This window comes from Canis lupus, chromosome 2 (assembly GCF_003254725.2).
Source record: "Canis lupus dingo isolate Sandy chromosome 2, ASM325472v2, whole genome shotgun sequence".
In the NCBI taxonomy this organism is placed as follows: Eukaryota; Metazoa; Chordata; class Mammalia; order Carnivora; family Canidae; genus Canis; species Canis lupus.
The window spans coordinates 12,567,420-12,579,823 of record NC_064244.1 but is presented as its reverse complement, the minus strand read 5'-3'; the positions used below and the strand labels follow the sequence as shown (position 1 = coordinate 12,579,823).

The 12,404-nt window shown below is 38.4% G+C and overlaps 1 long non-coding RNA gene across 1 annotated transcript; it reads left to right on the top strand.

The window, feature by feature from the left end:
• The first annotated feature begins 5,488 nt into the window (after positions 1–5,488).
• LOC112670355 (uncharacterized) lies at positions 5,489–9,734 on the top strand. Its single transcript, XR_003142908.3, has 2 exons — positions 5,489–5,640; positions 9,140–9,734. It is a non-coding gene; the product is annotated as an uncharacterized LOC112670355 (long non-coding RNA).
• Positions 9,735–12,404: the final 2,670 nt, after the last annotated feature.

Here is a 12,404-nt window from a genome sequence, read left to right as displayed (position 1 = left end):
TAAAGTCTATTAAAAAAGAATCCTCTGAGCTCTACCTTTTCATCTGTTCCTTTCCCTCAGTCTCTGGCAACCACTGATCTATTTACTGTCTCCAAATAGTTTTGTCCTTTCCAGGATGTTGTATGGTTGGAATCATATAATATATATAATTTTCAGATTACTTTCTTTAACCCTGTAACATGTATTTATGGTTCCTCCATATCTTTTCATGATTTGATAGCTCATTTCTTTTTAGTACTGAATAAAAAATTCAATTTTGTGGATGTCCCACAGTTTATTAATTCATTCATTTATTAAGGGTATCTTGGTTGCCTCCAAGTTTTTGGTAATTATGAATAAAGCTGCTATAAACATCGTGTGTAGGCTTTTGTGTGCATACAAGCTTTTAATTCATTTGGTAAATAATAAGGGGTATAATTCTTGGATTACATTATAAGAGTATATTTAGTTTTGTTAGAAACTGCCAAATTGTCTTCCAAAGTGGGGGTACCATTTTGTATTCCCACTAGCAATGAATACGAGTCCTGTTGCTCCACATCCTTGTCAACATTTGATGTTGTCAGTGTTTTGGATTGTGGTCATTCTAATAGATATACAGTGGTGTGTCATTGTTGTTTAATTTGAAATTTCCTAAGGATATATGATGTTGAGCATCTTTTCATATGATTACTTGCCATCTATATATCTTCTTTGGTAAGGTATCTAGTTCCTTTAATCATTTTTTTAAAGATTTTATTTACTTATTCATGAGAGACACACACAGAGAGAGGCAGAGACACAGGCAGTGGGAGAAGCAGGCTCCATGCAGGGATCCCGACGCAGGACTTGATCCTGGGTCTCCAGGATCACGCCCTGAGTCGAAGGTAGGCACTAAACCACTGAGCCACCCAGGCTGCCCCCTTTAATCATTTTTCATAGGTTTGTTTGTTTTCACATTGTCGAGTTTTAAGAGTTCTTTGTATATTTTGGATAGCAGTCTTTTATCAAATATGTCCTTTGCAAATATTTCTCTCAGTCTGTGGCTTGTATTCTCATTCTCTTGACCTAGGTCAATCTTTCAAGTTAAAAAAAATTGAAATAGGAAAAAAAATTGTTTAACTAGAAACTTATCACAATAATGTGACGAGAAATAGCATTTGAGCAGCTAGAGAAGATTGTGGGGCTTATTTTTCCACTCTAAAATATTAAGTGGCTAGACTGTTTTTCTAGTCTTTTAAAAAACATTTTCATTTCAAAATAATTTCAGATGTACAGGATTGCAAAATTAGCACAGGGAGTTCTCCTTTACCTTTCCCCCTGCTTTCCTTAATGTTACCATCTTACATAACCATGGTACACGACCACTAAGAAATTACCATTGGAACAACACTCTTAGCTCAACTACAGTTCTATTGGCATTTGACCAGCTTTCCACTAATGCCCTTCTTCTATTCTAGGATCCAACATAGCGTATCACGTTGTATTAATTGTCATGTCTCCTAGATTTCCTCTAATCTTTTGTGGTTTCTCTGTCTCTCCTTGTTTCTTGTGACTTCAACACTTTTAAGAATACCAGGTGGATATTTTGTAGAGTAGCTCTCAATTTGTGTCTGTCTGATGATATCTTACTATTAGTTGGATTGGAATGATGGACTTCTGGGAAGAATACCACAGGAGCAAATTGGCTTTCTCATCTTGACATATAAATGGGTACATGATAGCAATATGACTCATACAGATAATGTTACTCTTGATCATTTGGTTATGGGGCTGTCAGGATTCTCCCCTGTGAAGTTCTAATTTTTCCCATTCCATTTTCTATTCATTAGAAACCAGTCACTAAATCCAGATAACTCTAAAAAAAAAAAAAAAAAAGGGTAATTAGGCTCCACCTGCCAGAACCACAGTAATTAATAGCCACCACAATGCTTACAATACTTACTTATGGGTGATACTTTGAGGCTATGCTGATATCCTATTTCTCCTTAAAGTTCTGACCACTAAGTTAAGCATCCATCAGTGGAATTTCCCTGTGGCAATAATAACTATTGTAAAATTCTAATGATGTTCTATTTCTCTTATTTCTTTTTTTAAAAAAGATTTTATTTAATTGAGAGGGAGAGAAAGAACACTCTTGAGAGAGACAGTGTGCACGAGAAGGGGGAGGGGCAGAGAGAGAGGGAGAAGCAGACTCCCCACGGAGCAGGGAGCTTATGGGGGGCTCGATCCCAGGACTCTGGGATCATGGTCTGAGCCAAAGGCAGACCCCTAATCAACTGAGCCTCTCAGGGGTCCCAGGATTTCTATTATTAGTCACCCTGAGACACTTTTGCTTATGAGGCAGGCACTGCTTCAAAGCTTTGGGGAAGGATTGCCTTCAGGCCAAAATATAATTCTCACTTGACCAATGGTTACCTGAAGTCATCTCAGTGTTGGTGGAAGAAAACCTTTTATTTCAAGCATCATCTAAAAGGCATACAGCCTGCCCCACATTGACCCTTTTTCTGGTTTTGCCAACTAGCTCAGACCTGCACTTCGACACCCTGATTAGGACCAACTCTGCCATCTGTTTGCGATGTCTTCTCAGCTGCTCCCCTGGGAACCGGTGACAATCCCCCCTCCACTAGGAGCCCTGTTTGACTTGACTGTGAGAACAGCCCCAGTTGAGCCAGGCCTGGCTTTCCTGCCTGGCTGGTCTTCTTTGTCACCAAACCCATGCCAACTTTGGCTCCGAAAGTCTGGGTCTGTGATAGTCTACAGTCACAAATGTGGCTTGAAAGTTAAAACAGATTATAGAGAAAACCAGATCCTGGTGGAGCTAGCAAATTAGCATATTTGTCTGAGTCAGTTTCACTTAAACTAATTAAGTTTCCCTTTGCTCACCACCCTTTGTTGGGTTTCCTCAAGTTTCTTGTGATTCAATGAAACACAAGCTTGTGGATTTCTTCGTATGTTGCTTAATAGATCAGCATGTCAGCAAATAACTTCTTTGCAGGGAGCTGGTGAAATGCAGGGGTGATGGACAATTGCTCAATGCTTAGAAAAAAAACCACATCACTAAATAGGGCGGGTTGGGAAATGAGTACAGAGACATGAAAGCTTAATCTGCAATTCTAGGTTTTAATGCAGAGTGGATTAATATAAAAATGGAGAGCGTTCCTATTGATTTCTGAGAAAAAAATGTATCAGGCCTATTCCTTTTATGCGGTTTATTCATTAAGCATTGACAAAGACACCATTTTGCCATACTTAGGCTTTTCTTATCTGTCATCAGAGACAGAAATTGATTTTTTTTTTTATTTGGGCCTGTCAAATATGAATGATGAAAATAGCTAGCAAATTAGCTAAAAAATTTACAGTGCTGAATGTGTGCCTTTTGCTGTTTGGCATAGTAAGAGTTGAGATTTTAGAAAGAGGATCTGTGGAAAAGGCCTGGGTAAAAGGAAGAAGTCATTAAAGTTACAAAGCCTTAGCACTTTTACAGAAAATTGAACTTTAGGGAAGAAAAATCTGGTGGTATTTGTTACATGGTTGATTCTCCCCAGCTGGTCTGTTCAAATATTGAGCATCTTCCGTGTGTGGGAATGATAGTGATGGCAACGGCAATCCATAAGGTAGGTTTCCACGTGGGACTCACTTAGGGCTTTAGTGATAGGATTTGTGCAGAGCCTGAGAGCCTGCCTGCATCACTCTGCTTCTAGAGCATTCAGTGTTGTCTGCAGTTTTTCCCATTAGAATGAAATTTATATCTTTGCATCATTATTTGGATTTCTGAATTCCCCTGCCATCAGGACAGATAAATATCTTAAACATTAATAGCTATTAAAACTCTAGATTAATTGCTTCTCCCCCCACAGTGAGAAAAACCTACTAAAATAGAATGCATGTGCACTGGGCAGTGGACAATGATTACAAAGATGGAAATAGTTCTGCTGGAAGTGGAAGGAGGGGCAAAAATAAATATGCTGAACATTCCAGAGCAAGAGCTCATTCTCTTGGAATGGAAGATTCCATTGGCTCTGGAAGATTCAGATATTCAGGGGGGGATGAATGAAAAATAGGTCTTTGTATCATATCAATATATTTTTGTATTCTTTCTTTTCTTTTTTACTACTAGCTGTACTTGCTGTTTCTTCTTTTTAAAAGGCATTTAAAAAAAGAGGAGGCATTTGGTTGGCCCAATCAATTAAGCATCCAACTCTTGATTTCGGCTCAGGTTGTGATCTGAGGATCTTGAGATTGAGCCTCCACTGGGCTCCATACTGGGTGTAGAGCCTACTTAATATTCTCTCTCCCTCTGCCCATCCTGCTCTGCTCCTTCGCTACCACATGCTCTCTCTCTCTCTCAAAAATAAATAAAATAAAATAAAATAAAATAAAATAAAATAAAATAATAAAATGCAATTAATATGATTGAAAGCATAGTGATAGCGGGAGAAATCATTTTACCCAGACATGGATCAGTTCTGCAAAAATCCCAGGCAATTCCAAAAATTTGTATTCTATAATATTATGAGTACTATACTGTTATTTAAAACTTCAAAGCTGGGGATCCCTGGGTGGTGCAGCGGTTTAGCACCTGCCTTTGGCCCAGGGCGCGATCCTGGAGACCCAGGATCGAATCCCACGTCGGGCTCCCGGTGCATGGAGCCTGCTCTCCCTCTGCCTATGTCTCTGCCTCTCCTTCTCTCTCTGTGTGTGTGACTATCATAAATAAATAAAAAATTTAAAAAAAGTATTTAAAACTTCAAAGCTGTAGTCAAAACAAACTAAAATATCATATTATGTATGTTTTCTTTCAAAGGAATAAATTGATTAAACCTGAAGCAACCATTAACTTTAGGTAATCCTCTGCGTCTGAGATTTCAATGTTCCAAGAAGTACAAAGAACAAGGTCATGCAAAAATGGTTCCTTGTTTTGATTTGACATTCAAAAACATTTCATTAGACAATGGTGCCAGCTAGAGTTTTTATCTTTATAATCGTTCCTCTTATCTGAGGCGACGTGTTCCAAGACCCCTCAGTAGATGCCTAAAACCATGGATAGTACCCAACCCTATCTATACTTTAGTTTTTTTCCTATACATACATACCTATGATAGACTTAATTTATAATTAGGCACAGTAAGAGGTGAACACCCAAACTAATAGTAAAATAGAACAATTATAACAATATACTGGAATAAAATGTGAATGTGACCTCTCTCTCTCAAAATGTTTTTTTTTTAAAGATATTTACTTATTCATGAGAGACAGAGAGAGGCAGAGGGAGAAGCAGGCTCCCTCTGGGGAGCCCTGTGTGGGATTCAATCCCAGGACCCCAGCCAGGATCATGACTTGAGCCAAAGGCAGATGCTCAACCACTGAGCCACCCAGGTGTCCCTCTCTCTCAAAATATCTTATTGTAGGGTGCTAGCCCTTCTTGGGATGCTTTGAGGTGACAAAGCACCTGCGTGTGGAATGAAGTGAGCTGATGACACAGGCTTTGTGATGTCACATTAGGCATTGACCTTCTGCTATAAGGCTGCATCAGGAGGAGGATCATCTGCTTCCAGACCCAGTTGACCTTGAATAACAAACCGTGGAAAGCAAAGGCCTGGATAAGAGAGGACTATTCTACTACATTGTGACTTGTGTTGTAAGGATCTGTATTGTTTAGAGGTAAAGCAAAATCACTTTTCACAAATTGTGTGAGGAATAGTCGTTTGTCCTTAGTACAGAGTGCTGATGTTTGGTTTTCTCTCATTTCCTGCTTCTACTCTTAGCCCATTACATTCTATTTGCAGATAACAACTGGAGTAATCCAGAAATGTAAATAGGATTATTTCACCCTCTGCTTAACTTCCCATTGGTTTTCTTACATTTAAAATTTGAACTCCCTTGCTCGTGACATGGAGCTGGAAGGAATGAGCCCTTTCTCACCAGCCTTATCTCATGACACTTTCCCATTTGCTTACTTGGTTCCAATCACACAGACATCTTTCTGTTTCTAGATAAACTGCCTGCTACATACCCACCTTACGACCTTACAGTTGCTATTCCTACTGCCTAGAAACCTCTGCTCCCCGATTTTTGTATGACTGGCTGCTTAATCAGGTTCCACTCAAATGTATCTCCTCCCAAGAAAGGTCTTCTTTGCTCTCAAACCTAAGGGTAACTTTGATCCCAGTGTACATCATGTCACCCAGATTTTTTTTAATACTATTTTTCATTATCTGAAGTTATCATGTTCAATCCTCTGTTTACTTTTTGTCATCCTTCAACAAGAATGTAACTTGATGGAGGAGAAGCATTGTTTGTCTCTTTTCCTTCCATACTTCTGGATTGATAACAGTCTGGAGTCATGTAAATATTTCTTGAGTGAATATATTAATAAATTATTTCTTCTTTTCTTAGTTGGTTCATTGACAACCCATAGAAACTGCACAGTAGTAAAGTAGATGTATTTCTTTCTTTTTTTTTTAAGATTTTGTTTATTCATGAGAGATACAGAGACAGAGGCAGAGACATTGGCAGAGGGAAAAGCAGGGGAGATCCCCTGTGGGAAGCCCAATGTGGGACTTGATCCTGGAGCTCCAGGATCACGACCTGAGCCAAAGGCAGATGCTCAACCACTGACACCCAGGTGCCCCCAGTGGATGTATTTCAATTAGTTTGTCTCTCTCTCTCTACAGAGAGATTGGCAATTACCATTACCAACTCCTAGGAGATTAGGTTCCTCTGGCCTCTGACCTAGTAAGAGTAGACCTTTGTGTAAAAAAAAAAAAAAAAAAAAAAGCTACTGGTTCATTAAGAATATGGTCTCTTCAGATTAGTCAGCCAGACAATATAAATTACTAATTAATTAAATAAAATACAAATTAAAAAGAGGGATAGAAGGGAGTTCAACATGAGTTGGAGGGTAGACGTAATGTATAGATTAGCCCAGAGAATTCTCATTCGCATTGTTGATGCCAAGAGATAGGCCTGTAACCCGAAGGGACATTGACAGAGAGCCTGGCAGTGACCCTCCAATGCTTTCTAAATGTACCAGGGAAACTGAAGAATGTGAGGCATATGGTGAGGGAGCCAATTTGTGTGTTTAACCGGCATTTAATATGGAATAAGAAAATTTTCCGATAGAAGAAAGGGTTGGGGGTGCAGTGATAGATGTCTGGAGTGTTGGAGAGCGAGTCTCTGTGTGTGTAGCCTAGGCAGTAACATGTGGCTAAAACAGATGCTAAGAGTCTTCTGAAAGGGGGAAAACGTTTCTAAAAATAGAGGTTGTGTTTAGAGGGAGAAAGGGACTATCTCAAGGGTGGTCTTTAATTAGGGGGAGAAATGGAATATAGTGTAGGGAGGAAATAAAACTCCAGCCATTGTTGGATAGCAGTTAATAGAGTCAAATGTTTTCTTTTCTTTCTTATTTAGTTAATTATTTGAGAGAGAGAGCATGAGCAAGGGAGGGGGCAGAGAAGCAGAGACAGAAGCAGGTTCCCCACTAAGCTGGGAGCCCAATGCGGGGCTTGATATCAGGACCTTGGGATCAGGACCTTAGCTGAGGGCAGATCTTTAACCTACTGAGCCTCCCAGGTGCCCCTGGAGTTGAATGTTTTCTGTCCACTGGTCACCATCTGAAGCCACAATGTAGACACACAGGTAGCACAGAACTACCAAGCAATAACCTCCCTGGGCAACTGAACCCTTTTCAAAAGCCATGGGCAAGCCTTTTAAAACCTAGGATCCATGACTGAACTTGGAAATGTGGGAATGCCTGAAACACATGTTTGTGATCATTCCCACGTGTATTTATTTCTGGAGAAATTTTTTGTAACTTTTTCTTGGATTCCTAAAGGGGTCTGAGATTTTTAAAAGGGCAAGATATGCTGCTGGATGGCTTTGCTGATGCTACACTTTTGGTGAGAAAGCTCTCCCACTTTTCCTGAGGTGGTGACAATCCAAGAGACTTTAACAAGGGGGCAAAATAGGTACTAAAAGTCTTTCTATGGCTTGGTAAATCGATGACCAATCCTGCTATGTTGAAAGTAACTCTGGCTATCCAGAGACTCCACAAAACAGTTCCTGTTGCTTTGTGAATATGACTATGTAGATTTTGGCTGATGGACAAATGACTCATTGCCCTTGAAAACACTATGGAAAAGCTATGCTTTGCATCTGTCTTGGGAATAAACTTGCTTTTGATTGACACTGTGATGGCAAACAATTTAAAGTAAAGGAAGACAGAATGTCATCTTTGGGGGCAGATACTAGTATGAGAAGTCAAAAGTGTGAGGGAAGTGCTTTTAAAGAGGTGCTATTTTTCTGTGTTCTTTTATGCCACAGGAAAAAGCACAGGAAAAACATTTTTATTTTTACTCTTATTTAAAAGTCAGTGATTGCAACATTAATTGTAAGTGAAAAAAACACTGTTAACCTGGATACACAGGGTTTGGTAATAAATGGTTTAGGGGACCCTGTAACTTTAATTATTGTCAAAATTTCAAATAACTGAACTGTGTGTGTGTGTGTAATACTATTTTGTGAAAACTCACAAGTACTTTTTGGAAATTCCTTATAAAACATCAGATGCTTATTTTCCTGGAGCATTGGCCTCAAAATCTTTAATTTATTGGCTAGAATGAATTGTTCTAGTACCAAGATACATTTACGACTCTTTTAATTCAGTTGGTGTATTTGGTATATGCAGATGATATATTAATTTAAAAAAAACATGATGGAGGATTTTTCAGGCCTGAAAGAATCCAAGCCTCTTCATTCAGGGAGTTGCCTTGACACCAGGAAAATCAGATTTCATGAATATAACTTGATATTATCCTTTAACTTGATATTTACCCCAGGAAGATAAGATGGGAAAACAACACATCCAATTCAATAATAGATAAGAAACACACACTTTTTCTTTTCTGAGAGCTATGTAACCTTTGGGTCAATTTGGATGTTTAGAGAATTTTTCTTTCGTACTTTGTGGGAATTTTAAAGATATATATATATCTCAAAGAGTTTATATCAAACAGAATGACCTACTTAAAATAGAAAAAAAAATTGAACAGTTCCACTCTTCTGAGCCAGCAGAAGCTGAAATTCCTTGATACTATTCTTCTCTACTGAGTGTCTCACTTCAGAGCTTCTCTTTTAATTTTCTTGACACTTCTCATTTCAGAGGGACTAAAACGCATCAGCTGAAACACCCCTTCAAATGTGTATGGGAGATTCTCTCCAGGACACTTTGGACTCTTCACTCAGTGTTATTATCTGATAAGAAAGGACCTACATCCAGAAGCCCACACTGTCACTCAAGCTCTCTCCATGCCAGCTATCCTTGAAAGTGACCTAACAGTGTGGATCCGTGCCCACTGCTCTGGGGACACCTCTGCTCCCTGGCTCACTGGAATCCATAGCAAGGCTCTGCTGTGCTCAGTGACCCAGTTGCCAGTTGGCTTTGGTCAAGCTTCAGGATTTAAGATTTTGTCACCTTCTTAGTCTCAAATGTCCACATCACCATGTCATTCCCTACTTCACTGTAACTACTTATACCTCACAGAACCTGGAGAATATACAGGACCTGGAGAGTGTAGAAAAGTCTTTACAAAAGTGAATAATCTGACTTTTAAGAACTATACTTCCCTACTTTTTAGTATTCATTTCTTTGAGAACTTTTGCTGTTTTCCAGATTTTACATGGCCAATGTGAGAATAATCCCCTTTACTGAGCTTTCTAACAAGTTGTAAACTTATTTGAACAGATCTTTGAACCTATTGCTAATTAATTCTGCTTGTTTTCTCTGGGAGCCAAGAGGGAAGAGGAGAGAGGGAGAGACAGAGAAAGATGTGTGTGTATGCATGCCCTTGTATACGTACCATCCATGAGAAACTGGTGTTCAGAATTGTACAATTTTTTTGAGATATAACTGGTATATAACATTGTATTAGTTTCAGGATTACAACATGATGATTCAATATTTGTATGTATAGTGAAATGTTTGCTACAGTAAGTCTAGTTACCATCCATCGCCACACATGGTTACAAATTTTTTTCTTGTGATGAGAACTTTTAAGACCTAGCCTTATCAATTTTCAAATTTCAGATGCAGTATTATTAACTATAATAATGCTGTGCATTACATCTCTAGGACTTCTCTATTTTTAACCAGAAGTTTGTACTCTTTGACCACCTTTGTGGTGACCACCATTTTTCCCACTCCTTACCCCAAATTCTAGAACTTACAGGCCTATTTTGCACATGCCCAATTATTGTATCAGAAATCTCTAGTTCCTTTATATTTTTTTAAATTGAAAATTTCAGTCTAAAACATGATTTCCTTAATCATAGTCTTCCCTTTATAGACTATTTTAATCTTAGAAAGCATGCACTAATTTATTTATAGACTACAAATTCAATAATCCTATGAAATCATGTTATTAATCATGATGTTTTGAGTAGATATAGGGGGACTTGGTCAAACCAGAGATGGTTTTTCTAATACCATTCTCAATGTGGCTAGATTTTTTTTCAAAGAAGATTTTATTTATTTACTTATGAGAGGATCACGACCCAAGCCAAAGGTAGACGCTCTACCACTGAGCCCTCCACATGCCCCATGATGAGATTAATATGCAGTCTTATATAGAAACTGCAGACCTCTGCCGACAGAAGGGACAGAATGAGGTAGAAACCTGCTATCTAGTGGCTCAGGGACCTATTAGAAACTGATTCCATTTAATGTAGCAAATTTAAAAAAAAAATAACAGTGCTTCAGAATCCATCTAGAAATATCAAAACTCTCCATAAAAATAAAAATCTTTACTTATAAGATCTCAGGACATGAAATTTTATCAATTATAATTTTCTCCGTGTAAGACTGGGAGTGATTTACTCATATTTGGAAGCTGAAGTGAGTGTCAGGCTGCTAGGGAGTGAGTTTTCTCTGGTGAGTGTCAGTCAGGACTTGCTCACTCTGTGAGAGAACCCTCCTATGGTTGAACTCATGCCTGAAAAATATCTGAGAGAACTTCAGTGACTTATTCTGTGTTTGTTCCTCTCAAATCTGAAATTCTAATCACGATCTTTGGAATCAGGCCCACTGCATATTCAGGTATTCTCAAAAATAGGTGGACTCTCCTTCTAGCTTGAGATGTTGACCTGAGTCATGAGCAAACCACATGGGCAAGTGGTCTGGTTGGAGGGCTTACTCAGTCTCTAATCATTTGCAAGATATGATGTGCTCTGAGGAACCAGCAAATAGTAATCAGACCGATATTCATCCACCATTGTAATTCTGAAGGTTTTCAAATGAAAACCTTGGTAATCCTATAAAATGACTTATTATTAAACCACTATGATTTTGTACTTCATAAATATATAAGCACGCATACTGAAATTCATTTTGATAGAAAATTCATGTCTTTTTAATCAGAAAATTGATGTCATTTATTATATCCCAAGTATCATTCTATTAATCCTTTCTGGGAAGCCCAGAAGTAAGCTGATCAAAGAAAAGAGCACTACATTATAAAATGATAAATTTTATGTCTGTTTGATATGAAAGAAACTATACTGTAAAATGGGAAAAATAAATGCGGTTGTCTTTGAAGCAAAAATTTTAGAAATGATTCCTTACTCTTACTAAATTAAAAGATAACATCTCTTGATCAGAAAAAAAATCACTCCTGGGGCCACTTTTCCTTTCCTTACCTCGGAGGATTTTTGTGAGGATAGAGGAAGAAAATGTAAAACGTTTTATTCATTCTTTCAAAAATTTTTACTGAATGCTCATTTTATGGAAGCTTCTAATAGTGAGTCTAATCTATAAAATATCTAATCTATGAAAGCGGTTTACATATCAATGCATTATATCTGTTTTCTTTCACCCAACATGGTGCCTTTGTAAGTAGTATACACACCCATGCACAGGAAAAGAAGGGGGAAAGGAACTTCTTTGTTAACAGTGACCACATATAATGTCTTTTCCATTCCCTTTGCTATTTCTTCAGTGCAGTCTGGAGCAACCTGAGCATGGAAATCATCCCTAATAAGTGGGTGACTTCCCTAAATTTGGAAGTGTCCTTTGGATAGGATGCTTTAAGTTACCAAAGTCTTATAGAAGTCCCTGCAGTTGGATGGAGCTAGAACTGAACTGAAATTCTGGCTTAGCATTGGTTTCATCAGTGTAGCCTTTACTTAAAATCGAGGAAGCTAATGTCTGTTCACCTGGCGGATAAAAGCATTTATTAAACGAAATCAGTTGTATGAAGTGCCTGGCATCTTGCTCAATAGTGCAGGGGGGCCTGACCAAGAGTGTTGAGGGTCTTTTCAAGATGCAAGAGCCCTGTCTTTTGTTAGATGGGGTGTAAGATGGTGGGGTGTGCCTTTAAACTGTGAGTCCCCTTGATTTGCACTGGAATCATTTGGGTGGGAAAATATTTGGT